This window comes from Oncorhynchus masou, chromosome 32 (assembly GCF_036934945.1).
Source record: "Oncorhynchus masou masou isolate Uvic2021 chromosome 32, UVic_Omas_1.1, whole genome shotgun sequence".
Classification (NCBI taxonomy): domain Eukaryota; kingdom Metazoa; phylum Chordata; class Actinopteri; order Salmoniformes; family Salmonidae; genus Oncorhynchus; species Oncorhynchus masou.
In genome coordinates, this window is record NC_088243.1 from 45,625,667 (window position 1) to 45,651,975 (window position 26,309).

Here is a 26,309-nt window from a genome sequence, read left to right on the forward strand (position 1 = left end):
TTCCCACACACCTGGTTTACATTCCCTCATTGCTTGTCATGTATTTAACCTTCTGTTCCACTCATGTCTCTGTGTGAAATTGTTTGTTGTAAAGGGTTTGTGCACTCTGACTGGTTTGTGACGGGTTATTTTGTACCCATATGTTGTTGTTCTGGGTGCCGTTGGTTTTGCATATTAAACTGCTCCGGTTATTACCCAGTTCTACTCTCCTGCGACTGACTTCCCTGCAGCCAGTCACGCTCCTTACAATATTTCCTATTCATTTTGCAACTAATTTCATGTATGTTTTCATGGAAAACAAGGACATTTCTAAGTGACCCCAAACACACTGAAATATGGGTATTGGGTAAGTAAAGTTATTCCATTGATTTTAATATTCACCACTGGTACATCTGTCTACACACAAACACACAGATAAGCCTCTGATCTAGCTTTTGATGGTGTTTGTTTGTAGGCGTATGCACATCTGGTGTGCATGCACACACACCAATAAGCAACTGATCTGTCCATCTTTTGATACTGTGTGTGCGGCAGTCATGGCTGCTTTAGTGATAAACCTCTTGCTGAGCAGAGGACTTGAGTGTTCCCTGGCGCCAGCCCCCTGCCTCGGGCTACAAAGGGGATATTTGGCAGTTTGGCACTGTTGAAGCAGTGTGTGTGTGCATGCATGTGTGCAAGGTGTGTGTGTCAGCATCATGACTTCCCTGGAAATTGCAACCCCTTATACACATCTCACCGTCTCCCAGAGTCAAGGTACTGTATGCACCAGGAATTACTGGAAAGTCTGTACCACAATGCGTCACTATCTTACAGTATATTACTCATCTAAGAGTAGTTTGATTGAACCCAATGAGTCCCACCATCGCAACGTCGCGATTTAGGACTTCTAACCCCTTTTAAACATTGTGTGTTTGAGCTACATACTTCTGGGTTGTACCATTAGAATTGTCTATTTCTTCTGTATCCGTTACCAACCGTTAGACTCTGTGATTAACGGGGGCTGAGCTATAACCGTGTTCGTGGATCCAGAAGGGGCCAAGGTCTTTTTTACAAAAATGTTTTTAGTCAGAATGCTTTGGTCTACAAACTATTAAACGTTATCTATGAAAAGCTGAGACAAGTTTTGCTCTGATGCTCACAAACTACACAAGTCATCAGAAGGTAAAGGGTTCTACCACGTAGACGATCATAAGTAAGTGTATATAATGTAATAAGCTCACATAGTGGCTGTCAGAAACTCCAAACAGTTGTCACTCATATTTAAAATATCCAGTAATGCATATTGTTCTCTTTTTTCCAGTTTCAATTTTTTAAAGTTTCACACCAAATTCAATTTTAATATCATAAAAGTACAAACATATAGACCAGTATGTTCACAATATAAAAGAAAACACAAAAATACATTAAATCTGTCAATTAATATTCCCTTCACAGACAATACATAGAAACTAGTAATTACCTTTCAGGCTGTTCTGTCACATTTAAAGTTATTGTCAAAAGATCTGCACAGATAAACTGTTTCATTACAAATAAATCAAACAATGAAAACCCATGCCTGTTCTCTTACACATTGATGGTGTATCAATACACCCAGCCACTACATAGATACAGGCGTCCTTCCTAACTCAGTTGCCGGAGAGGAAGGAAACCACTCAGTGATTTCACCATGAGGCGAATGGTGACTTTAAAACAGTTTAATGGCTGATAGGAGAAAACTGAGGATGGATCAAAAAATTGTAGTTACTCCACAATACTAACCTATATGACAGAATAGAAAGAAGGAAGCCTGTACAGAGTAAAAATATTCCAAAACATGCATCCTGTTTGCAATAAAGCACTAAAGTAAAACTGCAAAAAAATGTGGCAAAGAAATTAAATTCATGTCCTGAATACAAGTGTAATGTTTGGGCCAAATCCAACACAACACATCACTGAGTACAACTCTTCATATTTTCAAACATGGTGTTGGCTGCATCATGTTATGGGTATGCTTTTCATCAGCAAGGACTAAGGAGTTTTTTTAGGATAAAAAGAAACGGAATACAGCTAAGCACAGGCAAAATCCTTGAGGAAAACCTGGTTCAGTCTGCTTTCCAACAGACCCTGGGAGACAAATTCACCTTTCAGCAGGACAATAACCTTAAACACAAGGCCAAATGTACACTGGAGTTGCTTACCAAGACGACATTGAATGTTCCTGAGTGGCCTAGTTACAGGTTTGACTTACATTGCCTTGAAAATCTATGGCAAGACTTGAAAATGGCTGTCAAGCAATGATCAACAAACAATTTGACAGAGCTAGAAGAATATTTTTAAGAATATTGTTCAAATATTGTACAATCCAGGTGTGCAAAGCTCTTAGAGACTCACAGCTGGAATCACTGCCAAAGGTGATTCTAACACCCAGGGGTGTGAATATTTATGTAAATGAGATATTTCTGTATTTAATTCTCAATACATTTGAAATAAAATCTAAAAACATGTCAATTAGCTTCCAATGGAGGAAATGCTAACATAGCTTAACTCGATCAAAAATATATTTATACTCAAATTAGACACCATTGTAAAGTTAGATGAACTTGATATCTCAATAATTGAAGTCATATTTCGTACTTGTGTCCATTACTAAACATCTTACACAGGGAGAAAGAAGACACAGGAGATAAGTTTGTTTTTCAGTCTGGCAGTTTTATCCTCTTTATGGCTATAGAAGAACTTTATGTGTTCTATACCCTCACGCTCCTGCAGCGCCCCCTAGTGGTACACACTGGATAACATTGTTCCCATTGGAGGTTCATGAAAACTGAAGAAGAAAAAAAAAAAAACACAAAAAAGATAATAGCTTCGAAAAAAAGTTTCTCAAAACAGTAAATTGTGACCAACATATGTTGTGTGTATCACATGCTCCTTGACAAAAACAAGATAGCTCCTGACATTCCTACATATTTACAACTCGTTAACTTTCTTCCACACTTTAGGTCCTTTAGTACACATGGGTGGGGAATTGGTAAGGAGGTGGGAAGTGGCAAGTTGTTCCCCATACTAGCAAATAAGGTGCATTATAAGCCCCTATTGAGGTGACTGTAAGATGTGTAGTGAAGGCTGACCTAGTGTATAGTATATGAACATCTGTCCCTACTGGATCGTCTGACTTGTTCAGTGTGCGAGGCATTTACTGGGGAATTTATAGATCACTCTGTCAGGACCCGGTTACGAACCTGGGTCTCCGGAGTGAGAAACAGTCACTTAACCAACTGAGCCACGAATAGTCAGCAGAACCCAGAAGGTGAGGCAGACACAGCAGTACTTAAGACGGTGTATTTAATAAAGTAAAAAGGAGAAGTCCTTCAATACAAAAAATGGCAAATCCAAAAGGTGGTAGGAATAGTACAAAAAAGCCTCAAGAGATACTCAAAAACAAAAACAGAATTCCACAAGAGCATCCACCGGAATCGACAAGAATACACAGAACACTAGGGCTGGGTGCTAACATACAAACACAGAGCACAGAACTGAGGGAAACTAAGGGTTTAAATACAATCAGGGGAAACGAGGCACAGGTGCAAATAATAATGGGGAACAAGGGAAAAAACATGAGGTCAAAAAGCACAATGGGGGCATCTAGTGACCAAAACCCGGAACAACCCTGGCCAAATCCTGACACACTCTTCAGTAACTGGTTCTTCACACTGTTTGTGTGAAAAGTGCGTGTTTACTGTGAACACTGAAGCTGTACCCGCTTTAAGATACAGTTTCAGACAGTGGTAGATTAGGCTATTTCGGCTATTTGATCGTAATGTAGGCCTATCAGATTGGCATACCATCAAAAATTGCATCCCATAACATTTTAACATGGAAATAGCTGTTCTATCATACAGCCTCCAGTAGCAGCCAATGTGTGGTGTTCAGCGTAGGCCTACACTCCATGAGACTATTTTTTTTAAACATGCTGGGCTACATGCAGCTCTCGCTTTGATCACGAAACAAGCTCATCTATTCACGACCGATCATGCTATAAGCACATTCCATTTCAAAGTGAATGACACAGATCCATATACAGTTGAAGTCGGAAGTTTACAGACACTTAGGTTGGAGTCATTAAAACTCATTTTTCAACCACTCCACAAATTTCTTGTTAACCTGTTGATGCTCTGGGGGCGCTATTTCATTTTTGGATGAAAAACGTTCCCGTTTTAAACAAGATATTTTGTCACAAAAAGATGCTCGACTATGCATATAATTGATAGCTTTCGAAAGAAAACACTCTGACGTGTCCAGAACTACCAAGATATTTTCTGTGCGTGCCCTAGAACGTGAGCTTCAGGCAAAACCAAGATGAGACGGCATCCAGGAAAAGAGCAGGACTTTTGAAGCTCTGTTTTCCATTGTCTCCTTATATGGCTGTGAACGCGAGAGGAGTGAGTCAACCCTTTCTGTCGTTTCCCCAAGGTGTCTGCAGCATTGTGACGTATTTGTAGGCAGATCATTGGAAGATTGACCATAAGAGACCACATTTACCAGGTGTCCGCTCGGTGTCCTGCGCCGAAATTGGTGCGCAAAAGTCAGCTGCCAGTATTTTTCCATGGGATTCAGAGAGGAAAGCAAGCTTCCACGAACGATATATCAATGAAGAGATATGTGAAAAACACCTTGAGGATTGATTCCAAACAACGTTTGCCATGTTTCGGTCGATATTATGTAGTTAATTCGGAAAAGGTTTTACGTTGTAGGTGACTGAATTTTCGGTTCGTTTCGGTAGCCAGATGCAATGTAGAAAACGGAACGATTTCTCCTACACACAGACGCTTTCAGGAAAAACTGCGCATTTGGTATGTAACTGAGAGTCTCCTCATTGAAAACATCAGAAGCTCTTCAAAGGTAAATGATTTTATTTATTTGGTTATCTGGTTTTTGTGAAAATGTTGCGTGCTAAATGCTACTCAAAATGCTATGCTAGCTTTGCATACTCTTACACAAATTAGTCAATTTCTATGGTTCAAAAGCATATTTTGAAAATCTGAGATGACAGTGTTGTTAAGAAAAGGCTAAGCTTGAGAGCAGGCGCATTATTTTCATTTTATTTGCGATTTTCAGAAATCGTTAACGTTGCGTTATGCTAATGAGCCTGAGGCTTTAGTCACGATCCCGGATCCGGGATGGGGAGTTTCAAGAAGTTAACAAACTATAGTTTTGGCAAGTCGGTTAGAACATCTACTTTGTGCATGACACAAGTCATTTTTCCAACAATTGTTTACAGACAGATTATTTCACTTACAATTCACTGTATCACAATTCCAGTGGGTCAGAAGTTTACATACACTAAGTTGACTGTGCCTTTAAACAGCTTGGGAAATTCCAGAAAATTATGTCATGGCTTTAGAAGCTTCTGATAGGCTAATTGACATCATTGGAGTCAATTGGAGGTGTACCTGTGGATGTATTTCAAGGCCTACCTTCAAACTCAGGGCCTCTTTGCTTGACATAATGGGAAAATCAAAAGAAATCAGCCAAGACCTCAGAAAAAAACAGGTACAAAAGGATCTATATCCACAGTAAAACAAGTCCTATATCGGCATAACCTGAAAGGCCGCTCCGCAAGGAAGAAGCCACTGCTCCAAAACCACCATAAAAAAGCCAGACTACGGTTTGCAATTGCACATGGGGACAAAGATCATACTTTTTGGAGAAATGACCACTGGTCTGATGAAACAAAAATAGAACTGTTTGGCCATAATGACCATTGTTATGTTTGGAGGAAAAAGGCATGGGGGTGGCAGCATCAGGTTGTGTGGGTGCTTTGCTGCAGGAGGGACTGGTGCACTTCACAAAATAAAACTGTAATATCTTACATTTACCCAGAGTTGCGGCTGAACGACGACATTAATGCAGCTGGTGGATTTTACACTCTACCAGGTGCTAAGGGTAGGTAACAACATGTCCACCACGCTGATCCTCAACACGGAGGCCCCTCAGGGGTGCGTGCTCAGTCCCCTCCTGTACTCCCTGTTCACTCATGACTGCACGGTCAGGCATGACTCCAACACTATCATTGTTTGCTGATGACACAACAGTGGTAGGCCTGATCACCGACAACGATGAGACAGCCTATAGGGAGGAGGTCAGAGACCTGGCCGTGTGGTGCAAGGACAACAACCTCTCCCTCAACATGATCAAGACAAAGGAGATGATTGTGGACTACAGGAAAAGGAGGACTGAGCAAGCCCCCATTTTCGTTGACGGGGCTGTAGTGGAGCAGGTTGAGAGCTTCAAGTTCCTTTGCGTCCACATCACCAACAAACTAACATGGTCCAAGTACACCAAGACAGTCGTGAACAGGGCACGACAAAACCTATTCCCTCTCAGGAGACTGAAAGGATTTGGCATGGGTCCTCAGATCCTTAAAAGGTTTTACAGCTGCACCATTGAGAGCATCCTGACGGGTTGCATCACTGCCTGGTATGGCATTTGCTCGGCCTCCGACCGCAAGGCATTACAGACGGTAGTGCATCGGTAGCTAAGCTTCCTGCTATCCAGGACCTCTGTACCAGGCGGTGTCAGAGGAAGGCCCTAAAAATTGTCAAAGACTCCAACCACCCTAGTCATAGACTGTTCTCTCTGCTACCGCACGGCAAGTGGTACCGGAGCGCCAAGTCTATGTTCAAGAGGCTGCTAAACAGCTTCTATCCCCAAGCCATAAGACTCCTGAATAGCTAATCAATTGGCTATCCAGACTATTTGCATTGCCCCCTGCCCCCCTCCCCCTCTGGAACGCTACAGCTATTCTCTGTTGTTGTCTTTCCATAGTCACTTTAATAACTCTACCTACATGTACATATTACCTCAATTATCTCGACACCGGTGCCCCCTGCACATTAACTCTGTACCGGAACCACTGTATATATTATTTACTGCTGCTCTTTAATCATTTGTTATTCTTATCCCTTACTTTTTTTAGGTATTTTCTTAAAACTGCATTTTTGGTTGAGGGCTTGTAGGTACGTAAGCATTTCACTGTATTTGGCGCATGTGACAAATACATTTAGATTTGATTCATCCAGACAGGATGCTCTCAATTGTGCACCTGTAAAAGTTAGTGGGGGTTTCCGGTGACAAGACACATTTTTTCAGCCTCCTGAGGTTGAAGAGCCGCTGTTGCGCATTCTTCACCACACTGTCTGTGCGCATGGACCATTTCAGTTTGTCGGTGATATGTACACAGAGGAACTTAAAACTTTCCACCTTCTCCACTGCTGTCCCGTCGATGTGGATATGGGGGTGCTCCCTTTGCTGTTTCCTGAAGTCCACGATCATCTCTTTTATTTTGCTGAAATTGAGTGAGAGGTTATTTTTCTGACACCACAATTTTCATGTGCCTTAATAATATACTTGTATGCCATCTGTAAATACAAATAAAATTGTTAAATTACGAGCCTTGTTGGTTAAGCCACAGAAAAAGTGGCAACCTTCCCACTAGCCATGATTGGCTGAGATAATGAGTGGGCTGGACATGCCAAGAGAGGAGTTCCGATTGGTCTGACATCATCAGTCTGTGTAGGCAACTTCACATTTGCATACGTATCAACAAACATCAATGACATCACACTTGCTCAGATCCACATGTTCCCACCATATCCACATGCAATGCTGTTTCTAATGCCTGTGATACTCAAAATTGTGTTATGGTGTAACCAGACAAACAATTACTTTTCCATCACTAGTTATGGCTAAAACATAACTATTGAAGTCTGTTAATCACAGCAAACATAATTAAATTCAAGTCTCTTTTTGTAAAATATTTAACCCACCATATATATTTAACCCACCATGCTGGAGTATCCAGTAGACACGAATACTCTCTGACTGTCTTGGCCCCATTCTGTCTGGTCCACTGAGCCCTCTGGATCATGGTCTCTTTCATGTACTCCGCAAACTGGTTTGCCAGCCAGACGTTGTTCAGCCACTTGGTCATCTGGGCTGTGCTCTCACATTTGACTCTGTTGTGAGCAGAAAGTATAAAATTAATTATAAATTCCTTTTAACAATCAGTTTTCAAAATACACAATCAATCTTTAAACATGTACCTGGCAAGACCCTGCTACTGCGCAAGCTTGTGTGTCTCTTGGTGTGTTCACAGTCCTATCTATTCATGTGTGTGTCCCGAGGACATCCCCTCGTTTATAAAAAGGTAGCTTTTACAGAATACTCACTGCATTTAACTTCAGGCTATAGTCGAGTCCTCCAACAGCAAGAGTGTTTCATGTTCCATCTCCTTCCACTGCAAAAGAGAGGGTAAAAGGGGTACCTAATCAATGCATTAAACCAAAAAATGAATGCATGTCTTCCACATTTAACCCAACCCCTCTGAATCAGAGAAGTGCGGGGGACTGCCTTAATCAAATCCACGGCTCCCGGGGAGCAGTTGTTGGTTGGGGTTAATTGCCAAAGCTCAAGGGCAGAACGGCAGATTTTTCAACTTGCTGGCCTGTGGATTCGAATCAATGATCTTAACCACTAGGCGGGAGATCTTAAGTGATAGTTTCACTCACATTTCCAAATGAAATACTTTGAGGGATGGGTTGATAAGCTAGGTCAAATGGTTGCACAAAGGGGGTGACAGTAGCTTTGAGATCAGAAAGGTAGGCCGATATTTGAACATCAGAACTGCCTGCAGGGAAATCTGCAGGGAGGTCAGGAAATGATCTGTCAGCCAGTTTACCAGCTACGATATCTCTGTATACTTCTGCTGTTGTGCCCTTGAGTAAGGCACTTTACCACTAAGAGTCCATTAGCTGCTCCCAGGCTGTGATGTGTGTGTTGTGTGTCAGGTTGGTCACTGTGACAGAACATCTGTGCAAATTACCAATAAAGCAAGTATGGTAAATTGTAGGCCAGACTATCTATGGTAGCTGTGCATGTAATGTAAAAATTCCCTGTCTTAGGTCTGTTAGGATCACCACTTTATTTTAAGAATGTGAAATGTCAGAATAATATTAGAGAGACTGATTTATTTCAGCTTTTATTTCTTTCCTCACATTCCCAGTGGGTCAGAAGTTTACATACACTCAATTAGTATTTGGCAGCATTGACTTTACATTGTTTAACTTGGGTCAAACATTTTGGGTAGCCTTCCACAAGCTTCCCACAATAAATTGCATACGCTTTTTCAGTTCTGCCCACAAAATGTATATGGGATTGAGGTCAGGGCTTTGTGATGGCCACTCCAATACCTTGTCTTTGTTGTCCTTAAGCCATTTTGCCAAAACTCTGGAAGTATGCTTGGGGTCATTGTCCATTTGGAAGACTGATGTCTTGAGATGTTGCTTCAATATATCCACATAATTACCATACCTGATGAAGCCATCTATTTTGTGAATTGCACCAGTCCCTCCTGCAGCAAAGCACCCCCACAACATAACAAATGGAAAATGAAAAGTGGATTGGCGATCCACTTTTCATTTTCCATTTGTTTTGTCTTTGCTTTACACACCTGGTTTCAATTCCCCAATTACATGTTCATTATTTAACCCTCTGTTTTCCCCATGGTTTTTGTGCGTGATTGTTTTATGTATGTTCGGTCTGTTATTGTGGGCTCGGTATTTCGACATGTTATTGGAATATTTAATTAAACTTACTTGTGTTAGTCATCTGCTATCCTGCGCCTGACTCCTGTGCACCAGATACACCTAGACCACTACAGAATCACGCACCCAAAATTTGGAGTCAGCAGGAACAGACAACCTCTATTTGGCTATCGAGGAGCGTGTCCAGCAGCATGCGACCATGTTGCAACGTCTCGGCACCGCCATGGATCGCGTGCTGCAGACGATGGAACGATGAGAGGCAGGAGGAGTTCTTCCAGCGCCTCCACCGTCACCACTACAACAGACACCACTGTTCACCCCTCCTTCACCCGGTCCCAGTGGGATTCGGCTCGCGCTCCAGAGGGAGTATGTTGGGATGGCTGCCAGATGCCAGTGGTTCCTACTCCAACTGGAACTCTGGCGACCGAACAACTGGCGACCGTCCACCCGGCTCCTTCGGGACGTGAAAGCGTGTCCTCCCTCATCTCCTGTCTCTCAGGGAAAGCCCTGGAGTGGGCCAATGCCGTATGGGAGGAAGGAGAAGCTGTGATGGACCATTACGTGGAGTTCACCCGCCGCTTTCGGGCAGTTTTCGACTGTTTTTGACAGTTTGACAGTTTTTTGGAAAGTCCAGACCAGGTCTCCACCGTGCGCATCCCCTCTGAGTATGCCGATTTGGCTCTCGCCTTCTGTAAGAAGACAGCGGCTATCAAAACATATGTCTCCGAATCCCTTGTTCTTCCAACAGACCGTCTCCTTCCTGGGGTACCGCATTTCCACTTCAGGGGTGGAGATGGAGAGTGACCGCATTTCAGCCATGCGTAATTGGCCGACTTCCACCACGGTAAAGGAAGTTCAGCGGTTTCTAGGCTTTGCCAACTACTACCGGAGGTTTATCCGGGGCATTGGTCAGGTAGCGGCTCCCATTACCTCAATTCTGAAGGGGGGACTGGTGCGACTGCATTGGTCAGCTGTGGCAACAGCGCTTTTGGTCACCTGAGGGCTCTGTTTACCTCGGCTCACGTGCTGGCTCACACGGATCCCTCTTTAGCGTTCATAGTGGAGGTGGACGTGTCCGAGGCTGGGATAGTAGCTGTGTTCTCTCAGCGCTCTGGTATACCGAGCGAAACTATGATGTGGGGGACTGGGAGCTGTTGGCTGTTGGCTGTTGTCAAGGCTCTGAAGTCGTGGAGACATTGGCTTGAGGGGGCTAAACACCCTTTTCTCATCTGGACTGACCACCGTAATCTGGAGTACATCTGGGCGGCGAGGAGACTGAACCCTCGCCAGGCAAGGTGGGCCATGTTCTTTACCCGTTTTGTTTTCACCCTGTCCTACAGACCAGGTTCCCAGAACGCTAAGGCAGACACACTGTCCCGGATATATGACACAGAGGAGAAATCCATAGATCACACTCCCATACTTTCGGCCTCTTGCCTGGTGGCCCCGGTGGTGTGGGAGCTGGACGTGGACATCGAGTGGGCGTTACGTACAGAGCCCACACCCCTCCAGTGTCCAGCTGGGCGTCTGTACGTTCTGTCTGCTGTCCGCGACCGTTTGATCTATTGGGCCCACAAGTCACCCTCCTCTGGTCATCCTGGCATCGGTCGGATAGTGCGCTGTCTTAATGGGAAGTACCCTCGCGGGACCCAGGGACGCTCGCCGCAGGCCCCGGACTGGGAACCATCACCGCAGGCCCCGGACTGGGGACCGTCGCTGCAGGCTCCGGACTGGAGACCGTCGCCGAAGGCTCCAGACTGACTCGTGGAGCAGGCACAGGATGAACCGGGCTGTGGGGGAGCACTGGAGATCTGGTGCTTCTCCTTGGCACCACTTTTCCAGGCTGAATGCTCACTTTAGCCTGGCACCTCCAGAGCGCAGGCACAGGTCGATCCGGGCTGTGGGGGAGCACTGGAGATCTGGTGTTTAACACTTGCACCGCTCCTCATGGCTGAATGCCCACTTTAGCCCGGCACTTGCGGATCGCAGGCACAGGACGCACTGAACTGTCACAGCGCACCAGAGACACAGTGAGCAGAGCCGGCGCAGGATACCAAGAGCGCTGAGCTGGCACAATCTGCCCTGGCTGGATGCCCACTCAAGCGTGGCACTTGCGGAGAGCTGGCTCCGACGCACCGTGCTGTGCACTGGATACACCGTGCGCTTTACCGCATAACACGGTGCCTGACCAGTGCCACGCTCCTTGCCATGAGCACGGGGAGTTAGCTCCGCCAACCTCCCCGTGTGCCTCCCCCCAAAACGTTTTGAGTGGCTTCTCGGGCTTCCATCGATGACTTGCCTCCTCATATCGTCGTCGCTCCTCCTTCGCTGCCTTTATCTCCTCCTTTGGACGGCGATATTCTCCAGCCTGCCTCCAGGGTCCTTTACAGTCCAGGATCTCCTCCCATGTCCATAAGTCCCTTTCTCCACGCTGCTCGGTCCTTTGGTGGTGGGTAGTTCTGTCACGATCGTCGTATGGAATCGACCATGGTGCAGCGTTGTGAGCGTACTTTTTTATTTATTTGCAAATGTCGCCAACAAAACAATAATACAACAAAAACTAACGTGAAGCTCCGTAAGGCTATACTTGCACAAACGAAGACAACTACCCACATCTACCAAAAGGAAAAAGTCTGCCTAAGTATGATTCCCAAACAAAGACAACGATAGTCAGCTGTCCCTGATTGAGAACCATACCCGGCCATAGCATAGAAACAAACAACATAGAATGCCCACCTGAAATCACACCCTGACCTTACCAAAATTGAGAAATAAAACGGCTCTCTAAGGTCAGGAAGTGATACCCTATTACAGGGGCTGAGTCACTGGCTTACTGGGTCTCTTTCATACCGTCCCTAGGAGGGGTGCGTCACTTGAGTGGGTTGAGTAACTGATGTGATCTTCCTGCCTGGGTTGGCGCCCCCCCTTGGGTTGTGCCGTGGCGGAGATCTTTGTGAGCTATACCTCGGCCTTGTCTCAGGATGGTAAGTTGGTGGTTGAAGATATCCCTCTAGTGGTGTGGGGGCTGTGCTTTGGTGAAGTGGGTGGGGTTATATCCTTCCTGTTTGGCCCTGTCCGGGGGTGTCCTCGGATGGGGCCACAGTGTCTCCTGACCCCTCCTGTCTCAGCCTCCAGTATTTATGCTGCAGTAGTTTATGTGTCGGGGGCTAGGGTCAGTTTGTTATATCTGGAGTACTTCTCCTGTCCTATTCGGTGTCCTGTGTGAATTTTAGTGTGCTCTCTCTCTAATTCTCTCTTTCTCTCTTTCTTTCTCTCTCTCGGAGGACCTGAGCCCTAGGACCATGTCTCAGGACTACCTGACATGATGACTCCTTGCTGTCCCCAGTCCACCTGGCTGTGCTGCTGCTCCAGTTTCAACTGTTCTGCCTTATTATTATTCGACCATGCTGGTCATTTATGAACATTTGAACATCTTGGCCATGTTCTGTTATAATCTCCACCCGGCACAGCCAGAAGAGGACTGGCCACCCCACATAGCCTGGTTCCTCTCTAGGTTTCTTCCTGGGTTTTGGCCTTTCTAGGGAGTTTTTCCTAGCCACCGTGCTTCTACACCTGCATTGCTTGCTGTCTGGTGTTTTAGGCTGGGTTTCTGTACAGCACTTTGAGATATCAGCTGATGTACGAAGGGCTATATAAATAAATTGGATTGGATTTTTGATTTGACACGTGGTTTTTGTGCGTCATTGTTTTATGTATGTTCGGTCCGTTACTGTGGGCTCGGTATAACGACATGTTATTGGAATATTTGAGTAAAGTTACTTGTGCTACTCATCTCTGCTGTCCTGCGCCTGACTTCTCTGCACCAGCTACACCCATACCACTACAATCTCCAATGGATTGTCCATGTAAAAAAACGGTCTGATTAGGATGAATAATATGTGACAAAACCTTTTTAATTCTATGCACTAAGTATTTAGCTTGAATTTTTGCATCACAACACTGAAGTAAGATGCCTCCAATTTTTTAAATGGACTGGATCTTGATAGAAATACCACTTGTTTCAAATACCACCTGTTTCAGTAATAATGAAATCAGACCTTCTTGTTGAGTGTCTGATAATCTACCATTTAAATAGGAATGGTGAAAACATGCTAATAATGGTACACTGAGTATCTCAAAACAAGTTTGGTATGTCACCAAGCCCTGGAGTTTTCCCAGACTTAAAGGCTTTAATTGCATCAAGATGTTCCGCCTCTGTAATTTGGCATGTTAATTTTACATTATTAATAGGAAAGAAATCCATACAGCTTCAGTTAGTGGAGATGGAGGAGACTGAAACGAAAACATATGTTTTAAGTACTTTACTTCCTCTTTCAAAATATTGTTCAGTAAATCATGAGTAACTCCATCATTTGTAACAATTTTGGTAGCATTTCTATGTTGACGATTGAAAAATAATTTACATACATGCATTTACTTACCTTAACTTATAAATTGAAGACGGTACACTCATTCATCACTCAAAAAAAGTGTTATGAGTAAGTGCATCACAAACATATTTCCAGGGTGTTGATGGACACCCTCCCAATACATCCTCTTCCAACACCACTTGTGGAGGAAGGATATCCTAGGCAAAAGTTATGTTTTGCTTTCATGCTAACATGTTACTGAACTGTGATGCTTGCATATTGACAAGCATATTGGTATTATAATACAGCAATGTATTTACCTAAAAATATAAGTGTTAAGACAAATCATTAGTTAGCTAGCTATCACATGAATTGTGAAAAATATGATAGCTAACATTAGCTAGCTATGTGCTCGCCAGTCAGTCAGTGGTGCTGAAAGATTGAAACTAGAATCAACAAAATGTGTTTCACTCTATCCCATAAAACATGACATGAGGCATAATTTAGCTAATACAATTGTAAAGTTTATTAGGAAGTTAAACACTTTGGTAGGTACAGTAGCTAGCTAGATAGCTAGGTTTCCATTTTCCAGATGTTTCTAATCTACTTGATTGGTTACTGGTCTTGGAACTCGTGCGTTCACCAGAAATGTCAAACTGTTTGCAACTAGTGACAATAAATGTTGCTGCCATAGGTTTGCCACAGATTCAAATAGAATCATGAGAGAATTCTCTGCCAGAAAAAAACCTCTGGCGAACTGTTTGCCACTAGTGGCAATAAATATTATTGTTGCCAAAGGTTTACCGCAGATTCACCAATAGTGGCAAACGTTTGCAAATTTCTCGCAACATTTTGTGGCACACTATTTAGTTTGCAGCAAATTTGCCACAAACTTGTGTGAAGTCTGCAGCAACAAATTCATTTTTTAAGGTCCCATTGGAGGTATATGAAAAAAAACAAAAAAACAAATACATACATACATACATAAATATAATAGCTTAGAAAAAATAGATCTCTTTCTCAAAACACCAAATTGTGACCAACATATTGTCACACAAACAATATCTCAGGTTCTTGCTTTGGTGGACCTTGTTTTTTCAATTTGTCAATAATATGCATGAAGACAACTGTTTATGTCAAATTGCTTTGTATTCTTCTTGTAGCCCTGGTTGTCCTGAAAAGAAAATGGTAAAACACTTCATTGTGAGGCTTAATATAAGGGCTGGACATGCAGAGAAATTCAAGTTAGATAAATGAAAAGCCGATTTTTGCTGTGGTCTCAGGACCGATAAGTTAATTAGGTGTGATATGTTTGCTTTCAAGTGTGTTTCAGGTGCCTTTGAACATTTTTCTTCATCCAGTATCAGTAGTTTTCTCTATCTCAGTGCATAGTTCTACCAAAACGGCTCAAGGTTTGAGAAATGCATTAGCACTCCCCTCGTGATGGCTCATAATATGTTCTACAAAATAAATTAATACACATATGTTTAACTGTGTTACAAGAATTCTTCATGTTGAAAATATTTAAGCATATGAGTAATCAAGTAACATGCACTTCTAACATACTCATTATTTCATTTAGAGAAAGTGCCCCATCTCTCACTTGCTTTGTTGCTTGTGAAGGAATGTAATCAATGTAGGCACAAACATTCTGAAACAAATGCTGTGTTGGCACAAGATACTGTACTTCCACAATCAAAAATCATCCCAACAAACTTTATTTTTGATTACAATTTTTTTTTTTTTTTTTTTTTAAATGACCAAGTAACTGGTGAAATATTCTCAAAACATGATTAAAAGGTACTGAGGCCATATCTACTGTATGAGTTTAAGCTTAGCTGGGGGGCTATGTCACTTATTTACTACCATGGGAAACAACAAACCATGAAATCCAAATGATTTGGACAAGGCTCAATATTGTTTTAGCTCACGAGATGACCACAACTTCTGAGAGGTCCTTGCATATCTGCTCTCCTCGCACGCACAACCCCTCACATCCAAACATTCTCCCTTTAACTCCAACAGTTTGAGATCATGCCAGAGAAAACATGGGAAAGATAGATGGTTTGACTGGCTTTTTATCAAGATTGAGGAATATCTTTTCATGAGACAGCTGCAAATGGTGAAACCACAACAAGTTCCAGCCACTTTGGGGCCGGTATTCATAAAGCGTCACAGAGTAGGAGTGAAGATCCAGGATCAGTTTGGACTTTGAGATCATAATGAACAATATTACATAGACACGGGAGGCCTGATACTAATACAATGCTATTTCATAGTAAACAAATTAACAACAGACTTTCAGCTCGCTTTTAGGGAAGGACACTCAACATGTATGGCACTGACACAAATGACTGGTGATTGGCTGAAAGAAATTGATAATAATATTGTGGGAGCTGTTGAGTGCAACTTTTGACATTATCAATTATAATCTGCTGCTGAAAAAATGTACGTGTAATGGCTTTACATCCTCTGCCATATCGTGGACTGAGACATACCTATCTAAAAGCTCAATCACACTGATAGGATTGTCGAATGTTTTCCTGACAACAGTACTTATGCCTCGATCACGCCTACAGCACAGCATCATTGCGCAAAATGGTACGCAGCATCATTTGGATATGTGTGCAACAAAAGTTTAACATTCACCTTCCGCTACCATTTCTGTCAAGCCTTCTGCACATACAGATTGATGCATACTTTCGATAAATCCAGCGTATGCACCACACAGAACGCACTGCAACTGCAAGGCAGACACAGGGTTCCAATGGAAATGTACTTCTGGTGTATCAAAATGCAATGACACTGTCGGTGTGATCGAGGCATTAGCACCTATGTAAATCTCTTTTGTGTTCACACAGCAAAGTCCTTGGAAGTCATCAGCCACTCAGCCTTGTTAAAATACTCCAAACCAGAGTGGCAGTAGCTTTGTTTGACAGTGCATATCCATGCGTATTGCCTATGGTCTAAATTCCAAGCTATCTGAGCTAATGTTGTTGTTTTGTAGAATACTAGCCAGATGGCCACAGCTTGATAACTACTTAGCAAGAGGACGAATAAACAATTGAATTTACTCTCCATAATCCCTTACGGCCAGTGCCAGCCCATAGCCAAATGTTTAGCTAGCTAATGTTAAAATATTTGTTAGCTAGCACAACATAGTACAGTGTCCTTAGCTAGCTAGCGAACTAACTCTGCAGCTCACACAGGCAGCTATTTCATGGAAACTAGCTATTCCATTGTGATTTAATTATAATATCAATACTAGGAAGTATTTTGTGTTGTGTGCATTGTGAACTTAGCTAGCTAGCATTCCATAGCCTACATTGCATATGAAGTGTGACTGGCTAATCTGTGGATGTACAGAGAAAATATCTTATTTTTCTTATTTTTTTGGCTCCCCCATGTGGGGGTTCATGCTCTCTGATTGGCTCAAAGTCAAGTTGTTGGCCGCTTGACTGGCATTGCGATTCTACAAGTAGAATTGGTAGGTTTGTTGCTACCGATTCAGCATGCAGCAGGTATCACTTTTGTTCTAGCAACAGAAGGAACGCCCGCCCACTGTGATAAGTATCTATTGGCAGTCTATCGGCAGTGAGATTCTCAATCTGTTTCATGCTTAATAGAACACTGAGGGTTTATTTAATGGAAGACTATCTAATGTAAACCAGGAAGTGTCTGATAATGGTATACCTCAAGGCAGCTGTCTTGGTTCTTTACTCTTTACTGTTCTTTACTGCTCCCGAGTGGTGCAGCGGACTAAGGCACTGCATCTCAGTGTTAGACGCGTCATTACAGACCCTAGTTAAAGTCCAGGCTGTATCACAACCAGCCGTGATTGGGAGTCCCATAGGGAGGCGCACAATTGGCCCAACGTCGTCCGGATTAGAGTTTGGCCGGGACAGGCCATCATTGTAAATAAGAATTTGTTCTTTAATGACATGACTAGTTAAATAAAATAAAAATAAAAAATTGTATATTTTTACTAATGACCTACCACTAGCCTTAAGTAAAGACTCTATGTACGCTGATGATTTAACATTATACACGTCAGCTACCACAACAAGTGAAATCACTGCAATGCTTAACAAAGAGCTGCAGTCAGTTTTAGAATGGGTAGCTAGTAATAAGCTCATCCTAAATATATAAAAAACAAACTAAAAGCAATGTATTTGGGACAAATCACTTGCTAAACCCTTAACTGCAACTAAATCTTATAATGACTGGGGCTTTTGAGCAAATTGAGGAGGCTAAACTTCTGGGTGTAATCCTAGATTGTAAACTGACATGGTCAAAACATATTGATGTAACGGTTGCTAAGATGGGGAGAGATCTGTCTATGGTAAAGCACTGCTCTGCATTCTTGACATCACAATCAACCAAATAAGTCCTACATGCCCTAGTTTTATCAAGCATGGACTACTGCCTACCTGGACTACTGCCCAGTTATATGGTCAAGTGCTGCTAGGCAAATTACAGTTGGCCCAGAACAGAGCAGCAAGGCCCTTAAATGTAAATGGAGGGCTAATATCTCTCAAAGTAGAGGAGAGATTGACTGTATCACTACTTGACTTTATCTCTTCCACATATGGTAACTCAAACGAGCAGTAAAATCAGATGAAAATAAAACAGATAAAACAACACCCACACATTGTAATATTCTAATATTGTATTGTTGTTATATTGTACATTTAAATGTGTAATGGTGGAGCAGTGTACATGTTACAGTGCTCAATGTCTTGTGTGATGTATTGTTTTATTTATGATGTTGACTATTATTTTGTTGTGTTGTTTTGTTCCTGTTTGGACCCCAGGAAGAGTAATGGCTGCCTTGGCAGCAGCTAATGGAGATCCTAATTCAATTCTAAATATGGCAGCTGTTTTCAGTTAGTTTGATCTGAGTAATACTAACCGAAGCTATAACAACATACCACCAACATAAAAGCTGATGGCGATTTACGGAAAGAGAAAACCTCAGGCTTCAATTGGATTCAGATGAGGCAGAGAAAAGAGTGTTTGGATTCATGGTTGCCACAGCGCTGTAAGGCAGCCTAAACAGAGAGCTCTGTAAATCGTGTACATATATTTTATGTTGTTCTGTGTTTTTTGATCGCTTTTTAATCAGCTTTTTAGTTTCTGATAAGTAATTGAGTTGTGGATGGGATAAGTCTGGTTATTTTTACCCACAGACTTGCAGGACTGATGGAGGGTTGACGTGTCTAGTTTGTCTAGCTAGTTAATCAAATACAATTTTATTTGTGACATACACATGGTTAGCAGATGTTAATGTGAGTGTAGTGAAATGCTTGTGCTTCTAGATCCAACAATGCAGTAATAACCAACAAGTAATCTAACCTAACAATTTAACCGAACAATCTAACCTAACAATGATCTTTATTGCCTTCCTGTGACATCGGGTGGTGTAGGTGTCCTGGAGGGCAGGTAGTTTGCCCCCCGTGATGCGTTGTGCAGACCTCACTGCCCTCTGGAGAGCCTTACGGTTGTAGGCGGAGGAGTTGCCATACCAGGCGTTGATACAGCCCGACAGGATGCCCTCGAATGGAAATCTGTAAAAGTTTGTGAGTGCTTTTGGTGACAAGCCAAATTTCTTCAGCCTCCTGAGGTTGAAGAGGCGCTGCTGCGCCTTCTTCACCACGCTGTCTGTGTGGGTGGACCAATTCAGTATGTCCGTGATGTGTATGCCGAGGAACTTAAAACTTTCTAGCCTCTCCACTACTGTCCCGTCGATGTGGATAGGGGGTGTTGGGGAATAATCAGAATTAGTTGGGTAACATAGATAGGATGTTTTATTTTCATGATATGCTTATGAGTTATTTCTCATAAGAATGTATTTTGTTGTACTATAGTGGTGGCCATTGGCAGTTATCTGTTCTCTGTCAGGACTAAGTTGCTTGGGCTGCAGAGAGGGGAGAGGTCAAAGTGTCATCATGTGTAAACATATCTTTTGCTCCACTGTGTCTGTGTGCCAGTCACTCCCTACTTCTCCCATCGGGGAGAGGAGGATGGCAGTGTCTGGAATCATTCTATGCTCCCTCTTTTGTTGCCCCTATCTTAACCTATAGCCTCACTCTCCTCTCCATGAGCTTGTCCAGGATTGGTTGTATTTAGAATTGGTTGTATCTAAATTACAATTTGATATATATCATAGGGTGGGGGTAATGTCTTGGTACCATTGTTTAGGAGACCAAACTGAACGATAATTTATAGCCAACTCTGTCTGGCTAGGGGATACTCCTCTCTGAAGTAAAGTCTTTCTTTGTGAGTAAGTTCCTAAGACCTGTGGTTTGTCATGTCGTCTAGGGGGGTTGATCTTTGCTATAAAGTATCCCATTTGCCATTATGTTGGGACTCTCAACTTTTCATTAGAGATACTGAACTGTTGAATGTCAAAATGCTATTGCAAAAGCTTAATTATTAAAGATGAAGATTAAGCATAACTCTGACTGTTTTGTGATTTTCTCCCTCATCATTTGGTAATTAAGGAAATTTCCACGACAGGGGGTGCTCCTTCTTCTGTTGCCTGAAGTCCACTATAATCTCCTTTGTTTTGTTGAGTATGAAGTTATTTTCCTGACATCACGCTCCGAGGGCCCTCCTCTCCTCCCTGTAGGCCGTCTCGTCAGTGTTGGTAATCAAGCCTACCACTGTAGTGTCGTCCGCAAACTTGATGATTGAGTTGGAGGCGTGCATGGCCACGCAGTCGTGGGTGAACAGGAGAGGGCTCAGAACTCACCCTTGTGGGGCCCCAGTGTTGAGGATCAGCGGGGTGGAGATGTTGTTGCCAACACACGTCCAGTACCCAGTTGCACAGGGCGGGGTCGAGACCCAGGGTCTCGAGTTTGATGACGAGTTTGGAGGGTACTATGGAGTTATATGCTGAGCTGTAGTCGATGAACAGCATTCTCACATAGGTATTCCTCTTGTCCGGATGGGTTAGGGCAGTGTGCAGTGTGGTTGCAATTGCGTCGTCTGTGGACCTATTGGGGCGGTAAGCAAATTGGACTGGGTCTAGGGTGTCAAGTAGGGTGGAGGTGATATGTCCTTGACTAGTCTCTCAAAGCACTTCATGACGACGGAAGTGAGTGCTACAGGGCGGTAGTCGTTTAGCTCAGTTACCTTAGCTTCCTTGGGAACAGGAACAATGGTGGCCCTCTTGAAGCATGTGGGAACAACAGACTGGGATAAGGTTTGATTGAATATGTCCGTAAACACACCAGCCAGCTGGTCTTCACATGCTCTGAGGACACGGCTGGGATGTTGTCTGGGCCTGCAGCCTTGCGAGGGTTAACACGTTTAAATGTTTTACTCACGTCGGCTGCAGTGAAGGAGATTCCGCAGGTTTTGGTAATGCGCCGTGTCAGTCGCACTGTATTTCCCTCAAAGCGAGCAAAGAAGTTGTTTAGTCTGTCTGGGAGCAAGACATCCTGGTCCGCGACGGAGATGGTTTTCTTTTTGTAATCCGTAATTGACTGTAGACCTTGCCACATACCTCTTGTGTCTGAGCCGTTAAACTGCGACTCTACTTTGTCTCTATACTGACGCTTAGCTTGTTTGATTGCCTTGCGGAGGGAATAGCTACACTGTTTGTATTCGGTCATTTTTCTGGTCACCTTGCCCTGGTTAAAAGCAGTGGTTCACGCTTTCAGTTTTGTGCGAATGCTGCCATCAATCCACGGTTTCTGGTGTGTCTGCTTGGGGGGAAATATATGCGGCTGTGATTATAATCGAAGAGAATTCTCTTGGTAGATAATGCTGTCGACATTTGATTGTGAGGAATTCTAAGTCAGGTGAACTGAAGGACATGAGTTCCTGTGTGTTGTTATGATCACACCACATCTCGTTAATCATAAGGCATAAACCCTGCCCCTCTTATTACCAGTAAGGTGCTTGTTTCTGTTGGTGCGATGCGTGAAGAAACCAGCTGGCTGTACCAGCTCCGATATTGTGTCTCGAGTGAGCCATGTTTCCGTGAAGCAAAGAATATTACAGTCTCTTATGTCTCTCTGGAATGCAACCCTTGCTCGGATTTTATCAACCTTGTTGTCAAGAGACTGGACATTGGTGAGTAGTATGCTCGGGAGCGGTGCACGATGTGCCAGTCTCCGGAGCCTGACCAGAAGACCGCTTCATCTGCCCCTTTTACGGCAACGTTGTTTTGGTTCGCCGGCTGGGATCCGATCCATTGTCCTGGGTGGTGGGCAAAACAGAGGATCCGCTTCGGGGAAGTCGTATTCCTGGTTATAATGATGGTGAGTTGACGTTGCTCTTATATCCAGTAGTTCCTCCCGACTGTATGTAATAAAACCTAAGATTACCTGGGGTACCAATGTAAGAAATAACACTTAAAAAAACAAAATACTGCATAGTTTCCTAGGAACGCAAAGCGAAGCGGCCATCTCTGTGGCACTCTCTGCGGCCATCTCTGTTGGCGCTAGACTGCGTCTTGATCAATGAGACCTGACTGCATTATGTAAATAGCAGAGAAGTCATCGTGAGGATGTCTACTGCTCTGGACTGTGTGGTGGGCTTTTTTGCACTGGAACAGCAGCAGAAGCGTCACCCAAGTGGGTGCTACATGTTTGTTGTAAGGGAGTGCAAAGTCCAGGCTACAGAGAGGATGAGCTGATGACAACATCAGGACCAGCAAGCCAACTCCATCACCATCACCATCACCTGGCATCACAGGCTACAGAGAAGCCCAGAATAACAACAGAGCCGGTTAGCCATCTGCATCAACATCGTCTGGTATTACCTGGCATCATTTTTTTATAAATTTTTTCACTCCGGATGCTTTATCTTCTTGATGCATCCATCCCGTTACTGGGATCATTTTCGTCAACATCCGCTAAATTGCAAAGCGCTAAAGTGCAATATAGCAAAACACAGCTTAGCTTGTTGTTAACCTTTTGCGTGTTGGGGGCAGTAATTTAATTTTGTAATTTCTCAGCCCCAGAAACTAGAATATGCATATAATTTTCAGATTATGATAGAAAACACTCTAAAGTTTCCAAAACTGTACAAATATTGTCTGTGAGTATAACAGAACTGATATTGCTGGCGAAAGCCTGAGGAAAATCCAATCAGGAAATGCCTCTTATTTTGAAACCTCTCTGTTCCTATGCATGCCTATCCTCCATTTAAAGGGATATCAACCGGATTTCCTTTTCTATGGCTTCGCTAAGGTGTCAACAGTCTTTAGACATAGTTTCAGGCTTTTTCAAATTTCAGTTTACACAAAGAAAATGACGTTTTTGAGCTTCTTGTCATGAAATCTATGCAGCCTACTCAATCACTTTTTATAGCCACTGTTTACAGGCCTCCTGGGCCATATACAGTGTTCCTCACTGAGTTCCCAGAATTCCTATCGGACCTTGTAGTCACAGCAGCTAATATTCCATTTTTTGGTGATTTTAAAATTCACATGGAAAAGTCCAAAGACCCACTCCAAAAGGCATTCGGAGCCATCATCTTCTCAATGGGTTTTGTCCAACATGTCTCTGGATCTACTCACTTTCACAGTCATACTCTGGACCTAGTTTTGTCCCATGGAATAAATGTTGTGGATCTTAATGTTTTCCTCATAATCCTGGACTATCGGACCACCATTTTATTACGTTTGCAATTGCAACAAATAATCTGCTCAGACCTCAACCAAGGAGCATCAAAAGTCGTGCATATAATTCCCAGAAAACACAAAGATTCCTTGATGCCCTTCCAGACTCCCTCTGCCTACCCAAGGATGTCAGAGGACAAAAATCAGTTAACCTGTCACGTTCTGACATTAGTTCCTTTGTTTTGTCTTTGTTTATTATGGTCAGGGCGTGAGTTGGGGTGGGCAGTCTGTTTGTTTTTCTATGTTGGTTTCTGTGTTCGGCCTAGTATGGTTCTCAATCAGAGGCAGATGTTGTTAGTTGTCTCTGATTGAGAATCATACTTAGGTAGCATTTTTTCCACCTGTGTTTCGTGGGTGTTTGTCTTCCGTGTCAGTGTTTGTTCGCCACACGGGACTGTTTTGTTGATGCACGTTATTTTGTTTTGATCCAGTGTTCTGTTGTTTTTATTAAACATTATGGACACTTGCCACGCTGCGTTTTGGTCCTCCGATCCTTCTCTTTACTCCTCCTCAGAAGAGGAGGACGAGGTTCGTTACATAACCACCTAACTGAGGAACTCAATTTAGCCTTGTGCAATACCCTAGATGCAGTTGCACCCCTAAAAAAAACATTTGTCATAATAAACTAGCTCCTTGGTATACAGAAAATTCCCAAGCTCTGAAGCAAGCTTCCAGAAAATCGGAACGGAAATGGCGCCACACCAAACTGGAAGTCTTCCGACTAGCTTGAGAAGACAGTACCGTGCAGTATCAAAGAGCCCTCACTGCTGCTCGATCATCCTATTTTTCCAAATTAATTGAGAAAAATAAGAACAATCCCAAATGTGTTTTTGATACTGTCGCAAAGCTAACTAAAAAGTAGCATTCCCCAAGTGAGGATGGCTTTCACTTCAGCAGTAATAAATTCATGAACTTCTTTGAGGAAAAGATCATGATCATTAGAAATCAAATTACGGACTCCTCTTTAAATCTGCATATTCCTCCAAAGCTCAGTTGTCCTGAGTCTGCACAACTCTGCCAGGACCTAGGATCAAGAGAGACACTCAAGTGTTTTAGTACTATATCTCTTGACACAATGATGAAAATAATCATGGCCTCTATTCCTTCAAGCTGCATACTGGACCCTATTCCAGCTAAACTACTGAAAGAGCTGCTTCATGTGCTTGGCCCTCGTATGTTGAACATAATAGACGGCTCTCTATCCACCGGATGTGTACCAAACTAACTAAAAGTGGCAGTATTAAAGCCTCTCTTGAAAAAGCCAAACCTTGACCCAGAAAATATTTTTTTAAACTATCAGCCTATATCGAATCTTCCATTCTTCTCAAATTGTTTTAGAAAAAGCTGTTTTAGCAACTCACTGCCTTCCTGAAGACAAGCAATGCATAAGAAATGTTTCAGTCTGGTTTTAGACCCCATCATAGCACTGAGACTGCACTTGTGAAGGTGGTAAATGACCTTTTAATGGCATCAGACCGAGGCTCTGCATCTGTCCTCGTGCTCCTAGACCTTAGTGCTGCTTTTGATACCATCGGTCACCACATTCTTTTGAAGAGATTGGAAACCCAAATTGGTCTACACGAACAAGTTCTGGCCTGGTTTAGATGTTATCTGTCGGAAAGATATCAGTTTGTCTCTGTGAATGGTTTGTCCTCTGACAAATCAACTGAAAATGTCGGTGTTCCTCAAGGTTCCGTTTTAGGACCACTATTGTTTTCACTATATATTTTACCTCTTGGGGATGTCATTTGAAAACATGTTAACTTTCACTGCTATGCGGATGACACATTTCAATGAAACATGGTGAAGCCCCAAAAATGCCCTCGCTAGAAGCCTGTGTATTTCAGACATAAGGAAGTGGATGGCTGCAAACGTTCTACTTTTAAACTCAGACAAAAGAAAGATGCTTGTTCTAGGTGCCAAGAAACAAAGAGATCTTCTGTTGAATGTGACAATTAATCTTGATGGTTGTACAGCCGTCTCAAATAAAACTGTGAAGAACCTCTGCGTTACTCTGGACCCTGATCTCTCTTTTGACAAACATATCAAGACTGTTTCAAGGACAGCAATTTTCCATCTACGTAACATTGCAAAAATCAGAAACTTCCTGTCCAAAAATGATGCAGAAAAATGTATCCATGCTTTTGTTACTTCTGGGTTAGACTACTGCATTGCTCTACTTTCTGGCTACCCAGATAAAGCACTGAATAAACTTCAGTTAGTGCTAAATACGGCTGCTAGAATCCTGACTAGAACCAATAAATTTGATCATATTACTCCAGTGCTAGACTCCCTGCACTGGCTTCCTGTTAAGGCAAGGGCTGATTTCAAGGTTTTACTGCTAACCTTCAAAGCATTACATGGGCTTGCTCCTACCTATTTTTCCGATTTGGTCCTGACGTACATACCTACACATATGCTACGGTCACAAGACACAGGCCTCCAAATTGTCCCTAGAATTTCTAAGCAAACAGCTGGAGGCAGGGCTTTCTCCTATAGAGCACCATTCTCTCAACTGAGATTCTCTGCCTCTAACCCTATTACAGGGCTGAGTCACTGGCTTTCTGGTGCTCTTCCATGCCATCCCTGGGAGGGGTGCGTCACTTGAGTGGGTTGAGTCACTGACGTGATCTTCCTGTCTGGGTTGGCGCCCCTCCTTGGGTTGTGCCGTGGCGGACATTTGTGTGGGCTATACTCTGCATTGTCTCAGGATGGTAAGTTGTT

General features: G+C 43.1%; 1 protein-coding gene across 1 annotated transcript in view; it reads left to right on the top strand.

Annotated features, from left to right (window-relative positions):
- ptger2a (prostaglandin E receptor 2a (subtype EP2)) overlaps positions 1–26,309 on the top strand; it is a 47,038-nt gene that overhangs the window by 19,990 nt on the left and 739 nt on the right. The window lies entirely within an intron of this gene.